The sequence below is a fragment of the Nannospalax galili genome, unplaced genomic scaffold (assembly GCF_000622305.1).
Source record: "Nannospalax galili isolate Female #2095 unplaced genomic scaffold, S.galili_v1.0 scaffold1025, whole genome shotgun sequence".
NCBI classification, from domain to species: Eukaryota; Metazoa; Chordata; class Mammalia; order Rodentia; family Spalacidae; genus Nannospalax; species Nannospalax galili.
Window position 1 is genome coordinate 353,573 of NW_008353598.1, and position 23,919 is coordinate 377,491.

At 40.5% G+C, this 23,919-nt stretch overlaps 1 protein-coding gene across 9 annotated transcripts in view; it reads left to right on the top strand.

The window, feature by feature from the left end:
* The first annotated feature begins 18,173 nt into the window (after positions 1 to 18,173).
* Pcm1 (pericentriolar material 1) overlaps positions 18,174 to 23,919 on the top strand; it is a 130,857-nt gene continuing 125,111 nt past the window's right edge. For 4 of the 9 annotated variants that reach the window (XM_008850845.3, XM_008850846.3, XM_008850850.3 and 1 more), the window contains exon 1: positions 18,174 to 18,388. The gene's annotated coding sequence lies outside the window, so the exon portion shown is untranslated. The other 5 variants (XM_008850847.3, XM_008850848.3, XM_017802657.2 and 2 more) reach the window with 3 other exon arrangements.

Here is a 23,919-nt window from a genome sequence, read left to right on the forward strand (position 1 = left end):
TCTATTTCTACATTCTTGTTTATCTCAAGAAACTGGAATAGTAAACCTTTAAAGTTCTCATTTCAAAATGTTAGGTTTGCACTTAAATTCTTTACCAATAATTAGAACTCTGAGAAACAGAGACTCAGTACCTGACTTGAAGGTGCATGACCAAGAATACATACAAAATGAGTGACTCCTGTGAAACTGAAGGGTTTTTTTCCTACTTTCTTTGTAGCAGCATTGAGGGAAAATTCTAGAACTCTTAGAATACATGTTTTCTACCCTGCCACAAGCAATTAAAGATTTTGAAATATTAAAACCAAATTCCATAGATATTCACCTAGAGTGTTCGCTTTGTTTTTATCACAAGCTAAAGAGCATCACCTTGCCATCTGGAGCAAAAAACACTGGACTGTAGGAGAGACACTGAAGCCAATAATAGATTTGATGAAAGGCTGATACAAACAGGCAAAGATAGCATTAAGGACGGTTCCAAAAGGACCTGAAGGGAGTTCCTAGAGTTCTGTAGCATGCAGACCCTCCTTTTCTTTAAATATTTTATTATTTATTATTTGTACTTTATGAGTATATTTCCTGCATATGTGTAAGTGCACTCATGTCATACAGTGCCCACAGAGATAAGAACAGAGTGTCAGGTTCCCTGGAACTGGAGTTACAGACCGTTGTTAGCCGCCATGGGATTAGAACCCAGGTCCTCTGCAACAGCAGCCAGTGCTCTTAACAGCTGAGCCATCTCTCCAGCCCCAACCCCTCTTTTCTTAAAAGATATTTTTAAAATATAATTATTTAATGTGCATAGGTATTTTCTCTGCAGGTATGTAAGTGCACCACATGTGTGCAGTGCTTGTGGAGGCCAGTAGAGGGTGTTGGATTCCCTTGAACTGGAGTTACAGACAGTTGCTAGGAGCCATATAGGTATTGAATACTGAGCCCAGGTTCTCTGAAAGAGCAGCTAGTGCTCTTAACCACTGAACTATCTCTCCAGCCTTGTATGCAGCCCCTTAAAAGATTTTAATTTCATTGGAATTTTAGCCTCTGTTTGTTCTGTAAAAATTTTAAATTTCTGGGAGTGAAAAATCCATCCAATAAGTCCAGTAATAATTTTTCAGTGTAAATCTAGATATTTGGCACCCATACATCAGGGCCATCTCCCTGATCTCTGGCCTACCAATTCTTGATAGTTGAGCCAATGATGGAGCCACTGTATGCAAGGAAGTCTCAGGTGTCCATTTTCCTTCTATTCATTCAGAAAATTTAAAGAAAAAAGGAAGTGGAATCTATCTGGTTTAACTCAAGGTCTCCTGTTTCAATAAAGATGCCTAGCAAACATACTATCTCATCTCCCATGACTATTGTCATGACTGAATCAATCGTATCGTGAGTCTTCCTGTTGCTGTGACAAGTACATTCTAGCCTGTTCTCTCTTCATCCCCCCCTCTCCGCTTCCCTCTTTTCTCTGTGTGTTTGTTTTGTTTTGCCTTTTTTTGTCATTTGTTTTGGTGCTGGGGATACAACTGAGGGCCTTGAGTGTGAAATGCAGGCACTCTACTGTTGGGCTACATTCCTGCCCCTCTCCTAGCCTTTTATTTGTCTAGTGCTCTCTCTGGTAAACAAAAGCCTTCTTTGACCACCGCCTTTCCCTTGCAGATCATCCAGCTAAGGTGATGTTGTCTTGGGGGTATATTTCTCTGCTCTACACTGCTACACAGTACAGTGGACTTTCCTCACTAAAGAGAGGTTGAGGCATGCTCTTCTTATTTGCATATTCACAGTACCCAGCACATACAGACCCTACAATAAGAGATCTTAAATATTATTATTCATGAAATAATAAGATTCCCTTTCTTTGGTAGCGTACAATGTAAAGATTCAAGCTTAAATAGCCCAGTCAAACTTGATCATGTGTCTGAAAGGCTTCTACATACAAGACAAGTAATAAATTTTCACTTCCTTTCATCTTGAAAAAAGACAGCACTGTTAAATTTGATGTGTAGGGACTGAAATTACAGTATACACATTCAGATAATCGTTTCACAAAGAGCTCTTTAACGTTAGCAAGAAAGTGATTTTTTTTTTTTTTTTTTTTTTTTTTTTTTTTTTAATTTTTTTGTCTTTTTGAGACAGGGACTCCTTGTAGCCCTAGCTGTCCTGGAACTCACTGTGTAGACCAGGCTGGCCTCGAACTCACAAAGATCCACCTGCCTCCGCCTCCTGAGTGCTGAGATTAAAGGCAATTTTTAATGATCTCGAATTATTCAGGATATGGGAAAGCTGTGAATATTGATGCAGACAGTAAAATGCTACTAAAGTCACTTTATCAACATTCCCAAATTAATTCGCACTCTAGCACAAGATTTTATATTCCAGTAAAAAGGGAAGAAAGTTGTCTTAATCTTCAATGAAAAACCATGTAGCAAAACAAAATTGCTATAAAGAATAAGTTAAAAGCCCTGTTTGATCCACAAAATAGAGAGAAGAAAAAGGAAGGAAGGAAAAGAAGGAAGAAAAAGGAAAAGTAAAAATGTAGATTTAAAATTTATATTTTTTTAATTTTATGAAAGCTGGGTATGGTGACTCACACCTGTAATCCCAGAACTCAAGAGGCTAGGACTGGAAGGCTGCTATAAATTTGAGCCACCCTGGACTATATACTAACTTTGGTGCCAACGTAGCATACAGTGTGAGAACTTGTATCAGCAAAAAGAGTTGGGGGCTATAAAAATGACTCAGGGGTTAAAAGAACTTGCTGTGCAACCATGAGGACCAGAACGCCCTATGACCCCAGCTTTGAACAGGGGCAGAGCCAGGAGGATCACCGGCTTTCAGCCTAGATGAGGAAATGCTAGCCCCGGGTTCAAGGAGAGACGCTGCCTCAAAAGAATAGATGGAGAGTGATAGAGGAGGATACTGGATGCCCTCTTCTGCCCCCCCCCCACATTTGTGTGAAAGCATCAAGGAGTTAAAGGACAAGTTTGTAAAGCTTTTAAGTTCATTGAGGCATTTAGTAATTAATCTGCACAAAGATACTCAGAATGTAATAAAACAAATAAAATGCAAAGTAGAGTTTTAGGGGCCACTGGTGAGAAATTAAACTTCTTTGAAAACACCTTTGTTGACATACCCAGAGGTGTGTTCCCGTCATGATTCTAAATTCAGTCAAGTTCCCCATGGAAATTAACCAATCACAGGCAGTTAATATGGAACAAAACACAGGTTGTACTTCTGTGGCTTTTGCTGGTGTTGTTCATTCTGATTGTAGAAATCTTTTCCCTGATGGTTAGTGATGGCCAACTCTGACTACAGGCTAGAACAGAACAAAAGCAGAATCCTCATCCTGTTTTAAGGTAATTTCATTTTAGCATCTTTTTTTTTCTTTTGCTTTTGTTGGAGTATTTTATCACAGTCATAGTCAAAGGCAAGGAATCAGGCACAGGGTGATACCAATCACTGAGCAATGTGAGTGAAGAACTCAGGGATCTGCATGAAGCGCAGGACCGACCATGGCAACCAGGGGTTTGAAGCTGATGCAGGGGCAGATGACAGAGGTCTGCTGTCCCATGATGGCCCAACCCAGAGGCTTCAGGCTGTTCCTGTACCCTTCCCATGGTCAGGGACACTGCTTTGGTGAAGGGGACAATGAGCTCAGCACCATTCCAGGGTCCAGGTCCAGGTTTGGCTCATCTCTGTCCAAATGTATCTGCAGATCTGGTCCCTCAGAGGGACCCGCCCACTCCTAGAAGGCTGCCTGCTGCCTCTCTCTACCCTTTATCTCAGTCTTCGCCTCACTCTTCTGGAGGGAGTTCTTCTAACATAGTGTCGCTCTGCCCCTTGGGTTGGCTCTGTGGGCTTAGAGACCTCATACTTCATGGGTTTCACACAATCAATGGGCCGTGCAGGCCCATCTGGGTGTTCGTGTTCCACACGGGGACAGGGCTCTCTCTGGCTGCTCATCTTGCTGGGAGGCCTCAAAGTGAAACCGCCTTGGAAGTGGGACCTCCTTCATGAGGACTGTTGGATTATCTGGCTCCTGTTTTGTGATCCTTGTAAGTGGCTCTGGGAGGCTGAGTTGCTACTTAAGGGAGATGCTTCAAGAAAGCGGGGTGTTGGCTGGGAGTCTCAAGACCAAGGTTGGCTTGCTGTCTCTCTCATTTAGCATCTTTTACTATTCTTACTCTTCCTGTTGTTATTATTATTATTCTAGAGCTGAATTCAATTTATTCCAAGATTTCTCAGTCTTTTCAACATTACGTTACACACATTATAGCCAAGGATTCTTGGACATTTTAGCTTATGAGGTTCTGATGGTTATTTACGTATCAACTGTCAGTCAGTGGTCATCTACAGTACACAGACAGCCTTTGTCTACAATACATGCAATCTCTCTGTGTGACAAGATCTGCAATAGACAATCGTTACTCTTTTTCCCCCTCCTAGCTTATTTCTTCTCTCTAGCAGCATCTCTGTTTCCAACTATGACTTTTCCGTAATTTGGAGCAAAATCAGTCTGGACTTCTACTGAAGGAGCCAAAGGACTTATATTTCTCTTTGCCCTACCAGGGACATCAGTGTACAGAAGGAGCTGGATGTTTCCTTCAGAGAAGTCACATTTTACAGAGAGACAGAAGGATATTCATCCTGGAAAGAGGCAGAGGCAAAGGTATGCAGGCGCTTTAAAATTAACTTTGATGAATATGCTTAAAGTTAGGTCTTTTATAGTTTATAATGTATAGAAATAAAGTATACAACCACAATAACCCAGTAACTGACTTATAAATGGATATAAAAGAGGTTCTGGCTACAAGATACTGTTCTGCTCCTTAGGTCCTATTTATCCTTATTGCATCTGTCAAATGTGGGCTGATTCCATAAGTCCTCCCATTCCCTGGGAAATTCTAATAAATTCATTTTTGTCTAAATTAGTCAGTTCTGACCAAGCAAAATCTCTGACTGATATGTTCATATTAACTACATTCTTGCTCTTACTTATCCTCTTAGCTTTTCTAACCGCTCTAGACTTACCTTTTTTTTTTTAATTTTAATTTTTATTTTATGTGGCTTTTTTTTTTTTGGTCTTTTTGAGACAGGGTCTCCCTGTAGCCCCAGCTGTCCTGGAACTCACTATGTAGACCAGGCTGGCCTTGAACTCATGGAGATCTTCCTGCCTCTGCCTCTCAAGTACTGGGATTAAAGGCGTGCACCACCACACCCAGCCTCTTTTGATTTTTTTTGAGGCGGGGTATCCCTATAGCCCCAATAGGCCTAGAACTCTCTATGTAGACTAGGCTGATCTCAAACTCACAGAGATCTGCCTGCCTCTGCCTCCCAAGTGCTGGTGTTAAAGGCATGCGCCATCACACCTAGGCTATAGTTATTCTTCTTAAAAAATAAATAAGGACTAGAGAGTTGGCTCAGTGGTAAGAGCACTGACTGCTATTGCAGAGGACCCAGGTTCGGTTCCTATCACCTGCATGGCAGCTAACAACTGTCTGTAACTCCAATTCTGAACTCCAGTTCTGAACACTTCTGACCTCCGAGAGCATTGTGCAACATAGATGCACTTACATACATGCAGGCAACGCACTCATACACATAAATAAAAATAATAAAATATTTTTAAAAGTAAAAATAAGCCTGGCATGGTGGTGCACACCTGTGATCCCAGCACTTGGGAGATAGAGGCAGGTGAATCTCTGTGAGTTCAAGACCAGCCTGGTCTACATAGAGAGTTCCAGACTGGGGTTACAGGGAGATACTGTCTATTTCATTTGTATCTTTTCATATTGTACCTTTTCATATGCATAGGTGAAAATATGGATGAAACTTTAAAGAGTAGATGTCAACATAATTATCTATATGAAGAGTCAGATTCAGAAGCAATGGAAAATAAGAACAGTTACCCAGCTTAACAGCCAGCATCTACTGCTTTGAAAACAAAAAACAAAAAACAAAAAAACTTTCTTTAGAAGCTCCTTATCCAGGCCGCTCACTCTGCCAGTACTACTGGTATGCACAAAGTCTGAGGACCAAAAACCACAACTTATGTTTGTAGGTCATGTGTTTTTTGAAACATGGCCTACAGCTGGCTTGCCAAAACACTAAGCAAAAAGGTGTAGTGTGTTCAGCTGTAAAAGCCCAAGACTTGGTATCAAGAAGCCTTGGATAATGTTCTAACTTAACATCTATTTAAATCAGAACTTTCTACAAACAGAACCTGAGGTGAAGATTAGGATGCAAGTCATTCTTTTGGAAAGCAGTTCCAGGAATGATGGTGCAGTAAAGTGAGATGACAAAGGGGAAGTCTAAAAAAGGGTGTGCAGTGCGCTAGGTACAGACACAGGTACCTCAGTCTTCAGCCTCTTAGAACATTTGAGGGCCTCTTGGAATTTCCCCTACCTGTGTGTGGTAACCTGAGGCATGCCTTTACAATTGCCATCCTCATTTTCTGAGGCCTGCTCCTGTGGGTATCAATTGCTCCTCCTTCAAATTGATCCTCCAACTGTGCTGAGTCCCAACTCCCTTCCTCTCTTTCCCATAATTTTTTCTTTAATAACTTCTCCCTCTTTCCATGATCTTTTCCTTCTTAGAGGCAAACAAGTCTTTTTAACACTGCTCTGTAAAAATGAAAGTCTGGACTCATTGACTCAACAGTTTCTCCTCCCATGAACTCCTTAATCAAAGTCAATGACTTTTATCTCTTCACTTCACAAAGCTACTCACAATAAGGCTACTTGGCAGCTTCTTATTGATTTCTCAGATTGATTTCATATTGATTTCTCATATTGTTCTTTCTGCTTCAAAACTTACTTTTCTCTAGACTTTCAAAAAATCCTCTGTAGTTTTCCATTCTATAACAAAAAATTTCAGGCCAAGTAACATAAAGAAAAGAAGTTTAGGGACTGGAGAGATGGCTCAGTGGTTAAGAGCATTGGTTGCTCTTGTAGCAGACACAGGTTCAATTCCCAGCACCCACATGGCAGCTAATAACCATCCTAACTCCAGTTCCAAGGAATCCACCGCCCTCTTCTGACCTCCATGGGCATTGCATGACACGGGTGCATTTACATGCACTCAGGCAATACACTCATACACAAAATAAAAATAATAAAATATTTTTTAAAAAAATAAAACAGGTTCACCTCACAGGTTTTGAGGCTAGTGGTCCAAAAGGCATGGCATCAGCTCTGGTGAAAAGCTTCTTGGGTTGTGTTAGGGTGAGTAGAATAAAGAGGCAGAGTGGAGGCTCAGGCCACAGGTAGCTGAGGTTTACACCAACTTGAAGCATAACATTATAAGGAAATTCCTTTCTTCTCCCACATCTTTCCAGTCCTGTACAGCTCCACCAAGCAATGCATGTGCTCCCTTTCTCTTGTTCTCATTCTTTCTCTCTTTTCATCCTTTCTTCCTTCCCTCCCTCCTTCTTTTCACCCCCTCTCTGAGAAGCTTTTGTCAGACCAGAATAGAAATCTTTGCTGTAGAGAATAATGTTGGCCCTTGAACATGTGAGAATGTTTTGCTGTTGTTGTTTTGAGACAGGGTCTCACGCATGTAAGCCAGACTGGCCTCAAAGTCAACTATGTAGGCAAAGATGACCTTGAACACTGATCTGCCTCCACCTCCGAGTGCTGGACCTATGGGCATGTGCCACCATGCTGAGTTTTATGCAGTGCTGGAGATTGAACCCAGAGCTTTGTGCATGCTAGACAAGCACTCAACCAAGTGAGCTGCCTCCCCAGTCAGAGAGTGGTTTTTAAAGGACAAGAGATGGGGACATAGCAAGTAAACACAGAAATAAGCAAAACTGGAATCTATTAAGAAAACTGGATATGCTAATTCCTCTCTTCGCTATGGCTAAGACTAAAGCCTGCACCTAATCACTGAGTTGGGGGTCCTCTGCCCTGTTCTTGACTATCAGGGGAAATGATGCCACAGATTCTTACAGTATCTGCTAACTGGGGTTGTTAGGGCTTTATGCAATTAACTTCAGCATTCAGAGACAACATGATTTCTTAGATTCCACGTTGGGGAAGTCAGTCACACTCCTTAGTGTAGTGATAGAACGGTGCTCATTTTAGCAGCAGGTCTGGCTGACAAATGCTACAAGTGAGGTTAAGAGAACAAAATGGTTCTGTTAATACAGAAGTGATGAAAAAATTGGAATTTTCTCGGGTAATTCATGAGGAAGAGGGTGGAAAAGGAAGGCGTGAGGGAGGCATGAATGGGAATAGAGTATGAGGAAGGAATCCATGATGACAGGTGCTGAGCAAGACAGCCACTGAGAGCTCTGGGCTCTTCAAAGATCTTTAAAGAACAGGATGGTGAATGTTCAGTTTGAGATGCTTACTGAAGCTTAAATTCCTCTTTCTCTTCCCTTCCTTTCCACTGTTAACTTCAGTGAAAATTTACTGCATCTGAGATGCCTTATGTCCATGGTATTTTGAGAAAATAATGAAAAAAGAGGCTGTGTTCAGCTTTGGGAATGATGAAGGATGAATAAATGAGCAGCAAAGAGCTACAGAAAGAAATCAAAATTCAGCACAAGAGGGAAACAGAGAAAAAAACTCTAGGATTCTAGAAGATGTCAGTGAGTGAGATTAGGTTTTGTACTTTGAAGCCTTCAGAACATTCAAATGGCTAACATTTGAACAGAGTTAGTAAAGTGGGTATTACTTTCCATGTCACAAATTTACGTGATTCCTGAAAGATCCCTTTTGTGGGCTGAGAGAAACTTAATCTCACCCATTCGATATCTTACTAGATAAGGCCTCTCTTCAGCATGGGAACTATATAGGATCTTTGGGGCTTGGGATGGGGTAAGGTTTACACAGCACCACTGAAACCATCAGTTCCTATAGTCACCAGGCTGCAGAGCCACCAGTTCACACACGTTGCTTCTGCACTTTCCTTAGCTTCTTTAAGAGGTACAAGGGAAAATCTTTTGGTGTCACACCAGCACCCTCTCTGTTAATCCCTGCAAACTGTTCCATCTTGTCTGAGTAGGGGCAAATGAAATATATGAGAAAATATATGATAAAAACTAATGTATACATTTAAATTTATTTTTATTTGATATTCTTTCTCGTTATTTCAAAATAGTCCTCATAAAGTAACCACCCTGGAGCCAGGTGTGGTGGCACTCAGGAAGCAGAGGCAGACAGATCTCTGTGAATTCAAGGCCAGCCTGGTCTACATAGTGAGTTCCAAGTCAGCTGGGGCTACAGGGAGACCATCTCAAAAAAAATGACAAAAAAAAAAAGGAACCAACCCTGGATTCTGTTCATAATTTCTACATGAACCCAGTTTTAATTAGTTATCTAATGCTGAAAGTATTTATGTCTTTATGTAAGAGGTCAGCGAACAATCACCCACAGGGTAAACTGGGCTCACTACCGACTTTTATATTTTTTAAGTGGTTGAAAAAAATTAAAAAAAGATTACCAATTGGTGATGTGAAAATTATATAAAATCTAGATTTGAGTATCTATAAAGTTGTATTGGTACACAGCCACACACAATCATGTACATATTTTCTGTGGCTAGTTTCATTCTATAGTTACAAAGTTGGGTATGGCTCACAGTACAAAAAATATTAATGGCTGGCCTTGTACAGAAGGCTTGTCAGCTACTGCTTCACACCATCTGGCTCACCTATTGTTAGGGTTTTACTTGTTTCCTTTTCTAGATCAAAGATAGACTACTGGATAGTTCATTGCATCCTCAGTGTCTTCACATTTTAACCCTAGAAATTACTTAGCTCTCTTCTGGTAAAGAACATTCTAATCCTTCTTACGTGGTTAAACTAGGTTCATGCATGTGTTGCTCTCTTTTAGAATCTTTATCATGGCAAGAGAGATGCAGTGCGGGAAGCCTTTTTATGGTAAAAGAGAAAAAAATAGCACATAGAGCTATAGTGTTCCTAAATAACCACTGACTCTAACGTGACTTGGTATATATAGCACCACCATTTATATTCTTCCACTAGCCCGCACTTATCTGCAGATACCAGATCTGAATATCTTATTTTATTTTTTAGAAAGAAACCATTCTAGATCAGATTAAATTTTTTAATCTAGACTACTCTCTTACAACCTACGGCAGTCATTTTTTTACTTTCAATTTATGTGTATGAGTATTTTGCCTTCATGTAAGTCCACCATCTATGAGCAATGCCTGTGGAGGCCAGAAAGAGGGCATGTGATCCCTTGGAATTGGAGTTATGGACAATTGTTAGCCTCCATGTGGGTGCTGGGAAGCAAACCAGAGTTTTCTGCAAGAGCAGCCAGCACTCTTCGCTTCTAAGTCATTTCCCCAGCCCCAGCCGTGGCAATCTTGAGTCCTCATTTCATACAATTTTATTATAATAACAAGGTTTTAACAGTGAAAGTTGAGGTTTCATTTTTTTTAATTTTGTATTTTTATATTTTATTTTTATTTTATGTGTACGAGTGTTTTGCCTGCCTGTTTATAAGTGTACCCTTGTCATACAATACCCACAGAGGTCAGAAAAGGGCATTGGATCCCCTAGAACTGGAGTTACAGATGGCTGTTAGTTGCCATGTGGGTGCTGGGAATCGAACCCGGGTCATCTGCAAGAGTAGCCATTGCTCTTAACCGCTGAGCCATCTTTCCAGCCTCTGAGGTTTCATTCTTATACCATAACACTTTTTAAGAGTTAGGAGATATAAGCTGTATCAGCCCTATTCATATATATATATATATATATTGAGCTAAGGTCTTCCTGTAGCCTCAGCTGTCTGGAACTTACTATGTAGACCAGGCTTGCCCCAATATCACAAAGATCTGCTTGCCTCAGTCTCCCAAGTGCTGGGACTAAAGGTGTGTGCCACAACTGGGCCTATTCTCATATTTTTGAATCCTCTCTCTCATGAAGCTACTTGATTAATCTACACCTAGTTACAGTGAATACTTTTATGCTGTAGGGATACTGGAAGACTAGGGAAAAATTATTTATTTTTGTTGTAGTTTCTGTTTACTGACACTCATGGTCCTCTAATTTGATCATGGGAAGTAAGCATTCTGCATTCTAGGAATGATTGCACTATTGTAGACCTACCAGGGTTGCAATGGATGAGGTAAAGGCATATAACACCACCTCCTGCACCCCAAGAATACATACAAGGAAAATATAAGATGTGTGCATAATTACAATTCTGCAGGGATAAAGTTATGGAAAGACTGACAAAATGAAAATGTGGCTGGAATTACTAGAATCACGGGGATTACATTTATTCAATGAGTGATTTCTGAAAGAAAAGGACACAAACTGGTTATGTATAAGTAGGCAACTCAGACTGGTATAAACATTAATATTTTATATTGAAAACAGCAGTTAGGTATTTTTGAATTTGAGATGAAGAATCTGAGCTGAGCAGTAATGAGAGATGTCAGAGTAATCTGATAGAAGAAAAACAGAGAAGAGTATCAAGAGCCCTGAATCATTACTTATGTAAGTAGATCTGATATAATTAGCTGACATAATTGATTTAATTATCTATAAGGGAAGAGTTTTTTTTAACAAGAGATACATAAGAATATCATAATTAATATGATTTTCTTTATGTAGAGACTAGAAATGTTTCTCAGTTGGGAGTGATTTTTTTCTCTCTTCCTCAGCTCTAGGATACTTGTCAACCAATGTCAGGAGACAGTTTTGGTTTCCATTACTAGGAAGGTAGCTGCTCTAGGTACCTGATGGGTAGAAAGTCAGGGATGCTGGTAAATATAATATACAGAGTAGCCCCTGACCCCAAAAACATAACAACAAACACAAAAACGAGCAAAAGAAAACAAAGGGCCAAGGATATAGCTCAACTTGTAAAGGTTCCTGCCGTCAAGTCTGAGGATGTGAGGACCCTGGGTCCCACAGAATGGAAGGGGAGAACTAAGTCCTGAAAGTTGTCCTCTGACCTCCACACACAGGCATACTTGCGTAGACACAGACACAGACACAGACACACAGACACACAGACACAGAGACACACAGACACACACAGACACACAGACACACACACACACACACACACACACACACGCACACGCACAAACTCTAAGAGTCATTAAGTCTAAAATGTCAATAGTGCCAAGGTTAAGAAACAAGAAACTAGATTAAGGCAGAGAAGCAACAACAGTGTTTAAATTGAACAAAGGCATAAGAACTAGTCAGTCTGTCTTCAACTAGTCTCTTGCTTGGGATGGCCAAAATCTTCTTTCATCATGTTATCTCTTAAGCTAATTTAAAATCAGCTGAGTTCTTTTTTTTTTTTTTTTTTTTTTTTTTTTTTTTTTTTACAGGGTCTCCCTGTAGCCCTAGCTGGCCTGGAACTCACTATGTAGACCAGGCTGGCCTTGAACTCACAGAGATCTGCATGCATCTGCCTCCAAAGTGCTGGAACTAAAGGCGTGTGCCACCACACCCAGCCTTATTTATTATTCTTATTTTATGTGTATGAGTGTATTGCTTGCATGTTGGTAAGTGCATCCATATCCTGCAATGCCTGCAGAGGTCGGAAGAGGGTGTTGGATCCCCTGGAACTGGAGTTATGGACCGTTGTTAACCTCTGTATGGGTGCTGGGAATTGAATCTGGCCCCTCTGCAGGAGTAGTCAGTGCTCTTAACCACTGAGCCATCTCTCCATCCCCAAGTTTTTTTTTTGTTTGTTTTTTGTTTTTTTTTTTAATATATATAACAGCCTTACTATATAGCTCACGTTGCCCTGGAACTCACTGCATAGATGGAGAATTGCCTGCCTCTGCCTCCTAAGTGCTGGGACTACAGGCATGTGCCATAACACCTGGAGTCCGTTGTGTTCTTTAAGTACATTTCAAAATTAAATTTACTTTACTACTTAATAGACTTTGCATTTACATATATCAGCATGGATAAATCCCAGATAATATTTAACAAATAAAGCAAGTAAAGGGACTGAAGAGATGTCTCAGCAGTTAAGAGCACTGGCTGCTCTTGCAGAGGACCTGGGTTCAGTTGCCAGCACCCACATTGCAGCTAACAACCATCCATAACTCCAGTTCCACGGGAGCCAACATCTTCTTCTGACCTCCATGGGCATTGCACAACACAGGTGCACTCACATACATGCATGCAATACACTTATACACATTTAAAAAAAAAAAGCAAGTCAATATATTCAGCTTGATACCATTTATATTAAATTTGAGAATAACTCATGTGCAGTGGTAGTTCCAGAACCCAGGAGGCAGAGGCAGGAGGATCTCTGTGAGCTCAAGGTCAGACGGCTCTACATAGTGAGTTCCAGGCCAGTTGGGGCTACAGGGAGACTCTGTCTCCAAAAGACCAATAATACTACTAATAATTTTACAATGCAAATTAAAAGATATTGATTTGTGAATATACATAATTATATAAGGAAAATGAAGGAACTACAATAACCAGTTCAGGGCAGTATTTATGTGGGCAAAAAGTAATGATTTTGTAGGAAAGAATGGGGAATCTTAAACAGCCAATTCTAGTTTTTTAGGTTATCCAGGGAATGAATTCTTAAGAGTTTTTATTATTTTAGTTTATCACTTACATGTGTTCTATACATTCTTTGGGCATACAAAAATTTATATAATAAAAAAGCACTAAAATTCAGTTTTAATAGTCTAGTGGGCACTGAAGATTTTTCCTCAGAGCTCTGTTATTCTATCACCACCTGCAGGTTTAAACTAGGTATTACAGAAAACTGGTTTTTTTTTTTAGAACAACAAATTAACGAGTATTAAAATTAGTGAACTTTGCAAGGATTGGGAATATACAGATGTTCACAGGGCAGGGTCTCTGATACAGCCATACACAATCCATTATATTTAAATAACATACAATAGATATTTCAATATTTTTATTTATTTTGATTTTATGTGCCTGTTTTACCTGCATGTATGTAAGTGCACCAGTGCGCACAATGCCTGTGGAAGCCAAAAGAAGGTGTCAGGTCCCCTGGAACTGGAGTTAATTACAGTTGCTTGGCACCATGTGGATGCTGGGAACTGAGCCTGGCTCCTCTAGAAAAACAGCAAGTGCTCTTAACTGCTGAGTCATCTTTCCAGCCCCCCAAAAAATATATTTAAAAAATAGACAATTTAAACACAAAAGTTCTATTTCACCTACCACCTGACCAGTATTCTACTAAATATCAAGAACAGAAACAAATAGTATTTTTCATATATTTTGTTTGTTTGTGAAAGTTTCCCAGTAGTCCCATCTAGCCTGCAATTCACTATGTAGACCAGGCTGGCCTGGATGAGTTCCACTTGCCTCTGCCTCTCCAGTGCTGGAATTAAACGCCTAGGCCTCCACACCTGACAGAAATGAATAGTATTTCAACCATCATTATAACTAACTTTGTTATTCAAAGTGTATTCAGTTACTTATCATTCAGTTATTGTATAACACCAAACCAGATGCCATCTGTTTTCTGTTGCTCTCTTTTCTTCTCTTCCTAGTTTGTATTAAACATGACCACCAAATTGAAGTCTTAATCATTTTCTGTTCAATCTGGGTGCAAATGTTTGTAATGCCAGTATTCACTCAGGAGGTAGGAATAGGAGGATTATAAATTCAAGCCTAGCCTGGGGAGGGGAGGAATGAGAGGGAGAGAGCATGCTCAATAGTAAGTCACTTGCCTAGCATGTTCAAGGCCCTGGGTACCCTCTTCAGCAAGAGCAAAGAAAAACAATAAAAAAACTTCTTCCAAAGTCTCAAATAGTTTCACAGCACCTACAGAACAAAGTCCAAACTCTTCAGATTTGTATTTAAGGCTTTCTATACTTTGGCATAACCTGTTGATCCCCCCACACCTCATTCATGAATCTCAATTTCACCAGTCTGGTTTCTGTGTTATCTATTTCTTATTCTGGATGTACAATATAATTCTGGTGTGTTCCATTTCTTTCCACATCACTCTGTCATTTATACTCTTGCACATTTTAACAAACATTAAATTTTTTCCATAAATGTGGAAAACTGAAACACATTCTCCAAGTGCACCTCTTAGTGGACAGTCTTCTTTTTCCTACACATATTCCTACAGATTGCTACATCTTATTTAATCCTACAAAGAAATCCTAGAGCTACTGAATTTTTGAGATAATATAACACTATATTTTTCCTGAATTACTAAAGTACTTCCTGTCTGTATCATTTATTTAGCATAGTCAGATATTACTGATACCAAAACTGATTGATTTCTGTAAGGGGTATAGTTATATACATGTTAAAATTTTGGAAATCAGGGATAGTTTTACAGACTCTCAGCTTTTTCTTTCTCTTTCCCTACAAAAATCAGTAATGCTGGTATTTGAGTTTAAAGAACCCTTTTTAATGTAAGAATTTTTCAAATTCCTCCCAATATCTAACAGACATAATAATATAATACAACACTGGTGTTTTGAGGGTCCATAAATTTAGGAAATATTTTGACAATAGTTTCTACATGCGTTTAAAAATTTAGTCCCAGCACTCGGGAGGCAGAGACAGGCGGATCTGTGTGAGTTCAAGGCCAGCCTGGTCTACATAGTGAGTTCCAGGACAGCTGGGGCTACAGGGAGACCCTGTCTCAAAAAGACCAAAAAAAAAAAAAAAAGTATAAGCTGGGCATGGTGGCGCATGCCTTTAATTCCCGTACTCAGGAGGCAGAGGCAGGCAGATCTCTGTGAGTTCAAGGTCAGCCTGGTCTACAGAGTTCCAGGCCAGCTGGGGCTACAGGGAGACCCTGTCTCAACCCCCGCCCCCCCCAAAAAATTAAATATTAAGAAAAGAAAAACCCAATCAGGTAGAACTCATCTTAAATCAAGCTTCTACCATGTGGATCTGTCAGAAACCTTGATTTATCTCACTTTTCACTTATAAAATGGGTCTGAGCATTGAGAAAAATACAATAGGTAAAAGTCTTTAACACTAACCAATATAAGCCCTCAAGGGGAAAAAAAAATCCCTTCAAGATAGGCACATAAATTTGGTGACTCAGACTTAGAACATCAATTTGAGGGTCAAGGAAGGGAGGCAGTTTGAGGTCAGCCTGAGCTATAAAGGAGTTATAAAGTGAGTTCAAGTCCAACCTGGGTAGCTTAGTGAGACCCTGAATCAAAAGGATAAGTAAAAAGAAAAGAGAACTGAGGATATAGCTTAGTGGTGGAGTGCTTGCCTAGCATGTCCAATGTCTTAGGTTCAACTTCCAGTACCACGCTGGAAAGGTAGGCAGTATTAGTCTTTCCCCCTCATTTCAAGTAAGACAAGTGGGTCTTTAAAAAGTTAAGTAACTTGCCCACGATATTAGAGTAGTGGAGGTAGGACAGGGCATTCTAGACTACAATAAACACACCTACCTGGTTGGTTGCTCTGTGCTCAGTCAGCACTTTTCCTTACAATACACTGTGTATTTACATCCCATCCCATTTCCTCTCCTTCAATAAAATGAGTTCTTCAAGGTCTAGGATTGCTCCCCCACTACACCAGTACTAGAAATAATCAATCTTTAAAAATATGTAGCTCAGTTGGCAGAATGCTTGCCTAACATACCTGCCCTGGGTTTGATTCTCAGCAACTGCACGCCCAGCATTCTGGAGGTAGAAGAAATAGGATCAGAAGTCAGAGAGATTTTGAGATCAGCCAGGAATATGTGAGACCCTGCCTCAAAAATAAAATAGATGAAATAATGTCAAGGATTATTATTACATTGATGACTGAACTTGGATGTAGTAGCAAATTGCTGTGGTCTGGAAAGGCTTTATTTATTTGAGCTATGTTGTGAGAACAGTTGTATAAGTACTTTTATTTTTAAAAATTTTTTTATTGAGATTTTTTAAGTTTCATATAAGAGTTCTTTTGGAGACAGGGTTTCCCTCTACCCTCAGCTGGCCTGGAACTCGCTATGTAGACCAGGCTGGCCTTTAACTCACAGAGATCCTACTGTCTCTGCTGGAATCAAAGGCATGTGCCACCACGCCCAGCTCATACAATAGTTCTTAATCAAATTTAGACACTGGCCCCCTTTACGCTCTACCTCCCCCCATCAGACCTCACATATTCTGCCATACATGTTAAGTCCAGTCGAGCATTTGTGCCCAAAGTCCTTCAATGTAAATTCATCCACTGGAGTATAGTCAGCCCGTCTAGAGATAGTAAGGCCTACTCTCCCTTACCCATGAGTACGTTTTTATAAACAATGTATTTATAAAACTGAGGGGAATCATAAAGTCATTGTGGAAAACCAGAAGCCTATTCTTCATTCCTTCTTCTTAATCTTGAATTTAAAAACCTGATCCCATAATTACAAACGATTTAAAAACAGAATGTCCCTGCATGCAACTGAAGTTGACATGTGATTTAACTTTTGAGTCTGGAATATTGAAAGCCTTACAACTTTATTAAATTTTTGTTGGTATTGTTTTACAAAAATAATCTGTCAATTTACAGATTAATCCAGCTATCAACAAGAAATTAAGGGGGAATTCAAAGAGTAGCGGTTCAGACAAAATTTCGTGAGATTAAAAATCTGCTTAAAATTAGCTGCTTCTACTAAGGAAATAGGACAGCATTCCAAACGGCAATGATGTTAACAATATTTATGATTCGTTCGCCATAATGCTATATACGATGTGTGGCAAACTTTATTTCCTGTGGATTTATCTCCTTATTGAAATTAGGACTAGATATTAAAGGCCCTTTTGCCTCCTTCTCATCCAGGCAGGAACGTTGCTACTACTAGAAGACAGGTAAAAGTTTTCCTCTTCCTTCTGGCTCCACCCGGCCCCGCGGAAAACCAGAAGGAGCCCCGACTCTTCAAGCAAATGAGTCAATCTATTTCCGCTCAGGCCTGAAAGCCTTGTACAGTAGACAGCATGGGAAAGCGCACAGCATGCTGGGATTTGTAGTCTTGTATGCTTTGACTGGCGGGTTGAGTTGGCATTCTGGGATATGTAGTCTTTACTTGTTCCTTTGGGTAAGTCCGTTCCTGGCTGGAGGGGCTCAAGTGACACCGCAGACTCCTGAGCGTCACGTGACTCCAGCTTGGCTAGTGCAGAGATCGCACTGCGGCTCCGGCACTGGCGAGTTCTCGCCCCCTCGTGGCCGTTGCCGAGGAGACGGCGCATGTCTTGCTGAGCGTTGCCCCCTCTGCAGTCCCCTCCCGCCCCTTTTCTCCCACCACAATGAGGTCCTAAGATGGCGGTGGCTGCGGCGGTTGGCGCCTGATAGCTAATGTAGAGAAGGCGGCCATTGGGCTCTAGGCAGTCGGGGAAGTTGGGGGCCTCCCAGCTGCGGTCTTCGAAGAAGAATCGCTGCGGGTGGCGGCTCCAGGGGGGCCGACCAACGCGCCGCCCTTGGCAGGAGGGGCGACTTCGTTTACAGGTAAAGCCTGCGCGTCCGCGGCCCTTGGCAACAGCTGGCTGCGCGCCTCAGGCTGGGCTGTGCGACGCTGGGTCCCGCCGGGCCTGGCCCGTAGCTGCGGGCTCTCCTCGTTGCGTTATTCCCGTCAGCCGGGCAGACGGTCAACGCTGGCTGACACCATCTCCCTGGTGAGCATCCGGGGACGCTCCGGCGACCGCACCGCCCTGTTGCCCCCGTTGGTATGGCTGCGGGGATCCTCAGGTTGGGCCCCCGAATGCGTTCTCCGGGCAGAGGGAGAGCGGCCTAGGCTGCCGGGGGCGGTGACCGCGCTTCCTCCCTCCCCACCCGCCGGATTCTATTCCGGGCGCCCCCGGCGGCCCGAATCCTGGGTGGTGGGGGCGGCGGGGAGCCGCCGGGGTCGGGAGCCCCAGAGTTCCAGTTCGGACTCTCGGATCCTAAGGGCCGGGGTAGGCGTTCCTGACCCGCTAGGAGCGGCTTCTCCGGAGTGTTCATTTCTGCGCTCCCCGCGCCCCTCCCACTGACCCTTCTTCATCCCTCCTCGGAGCCTCGGGTCGGGGGCATGGCCTGCTCTGCCGAGACCGCGGCTGGGACTCGGGTGTTAGGCCCCCCGCGGCCCAGGTCTGAAAGTTTTTTTCCTCGCCTGGCGGTTTTGCGATGTGCCCTGTGAACTATGGGTAACGGAATCGTTTTGGCGGGGGAAGAAGCGGGCTTTTTGGGTGCCCCTTCCACCCCCGCCCCATAACCGCTGCCCAGTCCCCGCCTTCTGGTATTCTCTGGTTACCCGCGTGGGTGTTGAGCTCTGTGTGCACCTGCTGCGTTTCTTGCCCCAGCACCTTGCCGCTGGACGCCGTTGCGCAGGGTTTTGAAGCCGAAGGTACACCTCGTAATTGGAGTGAAAAAATTTTTTCTTATGAAGTGCTAGCATTTGTTTTTTTTTGAATGCGTGGGTAACCCAGGTTTTGGAATTGTTTGCGTGACAGGGGAGTAAACTTTAGCATGGATCGTTAAATGGTAATGGGGTTATTTTTATTATGTTCTGAAGTGGGTGACTTCGTTGTTGGGAGGTATCTTAGAGACTTGGGAGATTTAACATGTATGTATTGTTAAGGTAACCTGAACTTAAAATCTTTATAAATTACATTTTTTTGTTATCGTAAACATATAATTAAATAATTTAGTGTTTGTATTCTGCACTTCATAGTTTGTAAATTTACAGAAGTGATTTTTTTTTATAAGCCAACAATAGCTTTGAACAGTGGAATAGGAAGGTGGTTCAGAGCTGGAAAAAAAATTGTTTTTAAACAGCTAATTCAACATCATTATATATGTTAGTTTCCTTTGTGTTATAGTTGAAAACACTTACCATGGGTCTTGCTGTCCAAAACCTGGTGCATGATTGAGGGTCCTCTTTAAATGGTCAACATTCTGGATTTGCTGTCGCTGCTCTGCTTTCTGGCAGCCCATTTTAGTCCTTAAAAAGAGCCATTATCATTCTTGCTAGCTAAATACTAGAATGATTTATATGGTACTTTTTGAAATTTGTTTTCACAGAATTTCTTCAGCTCATTTGAGTTTGAATTTGTCATAAGACAAATATTTCGATACCCTCTTTCCAAATCCATTTAATCTCAAGTTATGGCCTTTCCCATTTCTTAGTTGGCTTTATCCTTTATTCATGACATTTTCAAATTTGTTATGACCACAAATGACAGGCATTCATTTAGTTATCTAAACTTACGTTGAACATTAGTTCTGTGTATAGTGCTTTGCAACATGATGAGAAATTAGTGTTGGGGGAATGTTAAGTTCAGTGAAAGTTAAGAAATTCTGTGTAAATACCTGTGTAGAAATGAAATGGCTTGGACTGGGAATGTAGCTTAGTTGGTAGATTACTTGCATGTGCTCTTGGTTTGATCTCCAACACCAGATAAACTAGACATGCTGGTGTACATACCTGTAATGGTTCAAGATCATCCTTGGCTACAAAGCCAAGTTCAAGGTCAGCCTGGGACCTAGTATAAGATAAGAAAAGAAAGAAAAAGAGAATTTTAAAAAATAATTTTAATGGCTAAAGGATAAGAATTAGAAGAAATTGTAAGGTTTTTTTTTTTTTTTTTTTTGTTTTTTTTTTGGTCTTTTTGAGACAAGGTCTCCATGTAGCTGCAACTGGCCTAGAATTCCTATGTAGACCAGTCTGGCCTCAAACTCACAGAGATCTGCCTGCTTCTGCCTCCCGAGTGCTGGGACCACCACACCCAGCATTGTTTAAAGTGTTTTAAAAGTAATTGGTCTTTAAAAAAATATCTGCAGAAAGAATCAAAATTTAATTCTTCCATTATAGTTTTAAGGAAAGCCTGGCAGATGGTGTCTATCTGTAGTTTTAGGACTTGTGTGGCTGAGAAAGGTTTGGGGAGTTCAAGGTCAGTTTGACCAGATGCAGGGTCTCATGCATACAGATCTATGTATAGTTAAGAATGACCTTGAACTCCTGATCCCCCTGCTTCCACCTGCCAAGCCTAGGATTACAGGTGTGTGCCACATGACCTGCCAAGAAAGCCTATTTTCAGAGTTGCTTAACTGCTCTTGCTTTCTATAAAAGCAAACAGATATTCAAACTCTCTTATGAGGACCTGAAATGAGACTATCATGAAGAAATAGACTGGTAGTTAATTTACATATTAGTTTGCAATTATCAATGTTTTTGTTTTTTTTGGAAGACTGGCAGAATAGAATAGGAAAATGAAAGAGGGAAAGTTAAAGTATATCTGCATGTTTAACATTAGGTGATTGCCTTGTAGTTTGCATTTTTTACAAAATTACTTTTTTTACACAAAGGAAAGATTAGGGAAGATGGATAAGAGGAATGAAGATTCAAAGTTAACTGTGTTAACTCCCACTGGAAGACTTTTGGTTTTCTCAGTGGCATTTGGCCCAGTGTAAAGGAGCAAATGGATTTGAGATGGGAAAACTAGAAAGGAATAGTCACATTAGGGAATTCAGTATAAAGCTAACAGAAGATGCATAGCGGTACATTCATATTTCAAATTTAAGTGCTTATTGTGTAATGATGAATGTGTAGAGATAAGAGAAAACAAGTTGAACTAAACAAGATGCATTACCTTATGATAATGTATGTAATATAACATACATGCCTTAACAGTAGGCAAGGTCATTACCACTTTTTGACAGGGTATATAAGTAAAAGCAAAGATAGCTTATCTAGAGTCAGTGGAATGAGCACATAGGTGAGAAAGTCAAGAGTTCTAGAACACAAGGTATTTCTGTGTGATTTTCTTGGGTTTGGGTAGGAATGAAGATTAAAAGAAAAATAAAGGGACTGGAAATATTCTGGAAACTCAAAAGCAAATTTAGCAGAAATGGGGCATTGACTTAGAATGAAAGAAGCTAAGGTCAGAGAGAGGAATTTCAAATTCAAGACCTTGAACAAGTTACCAGTTCCAAGTGAAAAGGGCAGTGGGATAAAAGGATGATTAAAAAGGACGTTGGAATCAAGACCAGAATCTTAGAAAAATTATTGCATTTGTCGAGTTCATAAAAGCAGTGAATGGAGAGTCACACAGAGCCACTGTTATCAAGGAGAGAGTTAGACTGTGTCGGGTAGGATTGTACAAAATGGTGCCCAAGGTAAGGGGCTGTTTTTGACAGATATGGCATGAGTTAAATAAGAATGATGTGCAAATAGTGTCTTTTCCCTATTAACCAGGAGAATAGAAAGAGTAACATCTTATTTTAAAAGTGATTTGATGGAAATCGGTGCTGTAAAAGGATGTGAGAGTCTACTGAAGCTGAAAAGAGGGATGTTTGGGAGTGGATGGAGAACGTATAAGGGTTAGTTTGTAATATCCCATTGGAAGAGTTTGATAGGAAGAATTGTTACCAACAGGAAGAAAGAGATTTGATGGTAATAATAATAATCAGGTGGAATGATTTTTGCTTGGAATGAATATGTAATTAATTATAAGGAAATGGTAGATTTGGTATATGGTTGTAGGAAGGAAAAATTTATTGGGAGATTGGTCTCAGGGTTCCTACTTGCTCTTATAGAAAGTGACGATATACTGAACAAATTTTGTTAATGTTAAAATAATCTATATAAGTAAGTAACAAGTAAATTTATACTATGAAGAAATGTTAGGGGCCAAAGAGATGACACAGTGGTTGAATGTATGCTACTCTTCCAGAGGACTCATGTTGGGTTCCCAGCACACATGTCAGGCAGTTTACAACTGCCTGTAACTTCAGCTCCAGGGGAGTCTGACACCCCTGGTCTCTGAGGGTACCTGCAGACACATGCACAGACCCCCCCCCCCCGCCAACATAGATACACATAATTAAAAATAATAAAAGTAATTTTTTTTAAAAAAAAGAAACGATAATGTTTGAGGTGATAGAATTGTTTAGCATAACTTAAATATTATATAATGTATACATATAAGAATATCACATGGCACCCCATTGATATGTGCACTTTTTATCATTAATTTTTTAAAATTATTTATTTAATAACCACATACTTAGAAGAAGCATTTTACTGTGACAGCATTGACATATTCAGTAACAATTTTCTGAGCTAAGATGCATCTCTTTCAAAATTGGCTATAATTTTTAGGTCCACAGTGTTGAATGAATAGTTATACACTATTGTACTCAGTATAAACCCTATAAAACATAAAACTAAATAAGGTTTTAACATTTAAAAAAGATCTACATTTCATTATTAAAAGATAGTTTCATACAGAAAAATTCATTTTTAATGCAATTGACATTAAGATGTTTGCACATGCATTTCTAATCTCTATATATCTGATTATTACTAGTCACATTTTGTTACTTTCTGAGATCCTTGGCACCTGAGCATGGATATAAAGTTATCAGGTAGATTTATTTCAATGGTAATGTTTTTCACACCTACTAATTAACATGAAGAAACTTTTTATGCTTCTTCCTCAAAAAACTTTTTATTTATTGATTTTTGTGTGTATTTCATAGAGAACATCCCAAACAATCTTACTCATCTTTATACCCACATCCCAAATGGCACCCTCCCATATACCACCCCCACTGGAGCTCATATACTGTCATCCCTGTTACTGTCCACTGTGTTATCAGTGACACTGAGATGTTGGCGCATACATCTCTAATCTGTATGTAATGATTATTACTAGTCATAATCGGTTGCAATTTGATCCTTGGTGCCTGTGTATGTCTATAAAGTCATCAGGTAGATTTCAATGGAAATATTTATTCACCTGTACTAATTAGCATGACGTTATTGTCCATGCTTCCTCCTAAAATATAATATGTTTTAAAATTTGTTGATTTGTGTGTGTGTGTGTGTGTGTGTATTACACAGAACATCCCAAACCATCTTACTCAACTATACACCCACTTCCCAGATGGCACCCTCCCATAGCCTCCCTCCCCCTCCTAGAGCCCTTATACTCTTTCATCCCTGCTACTGTCTGCTGCGTTGTCAGCACCCCCAGCCGTTCCCCACTACTTGCCCTTCT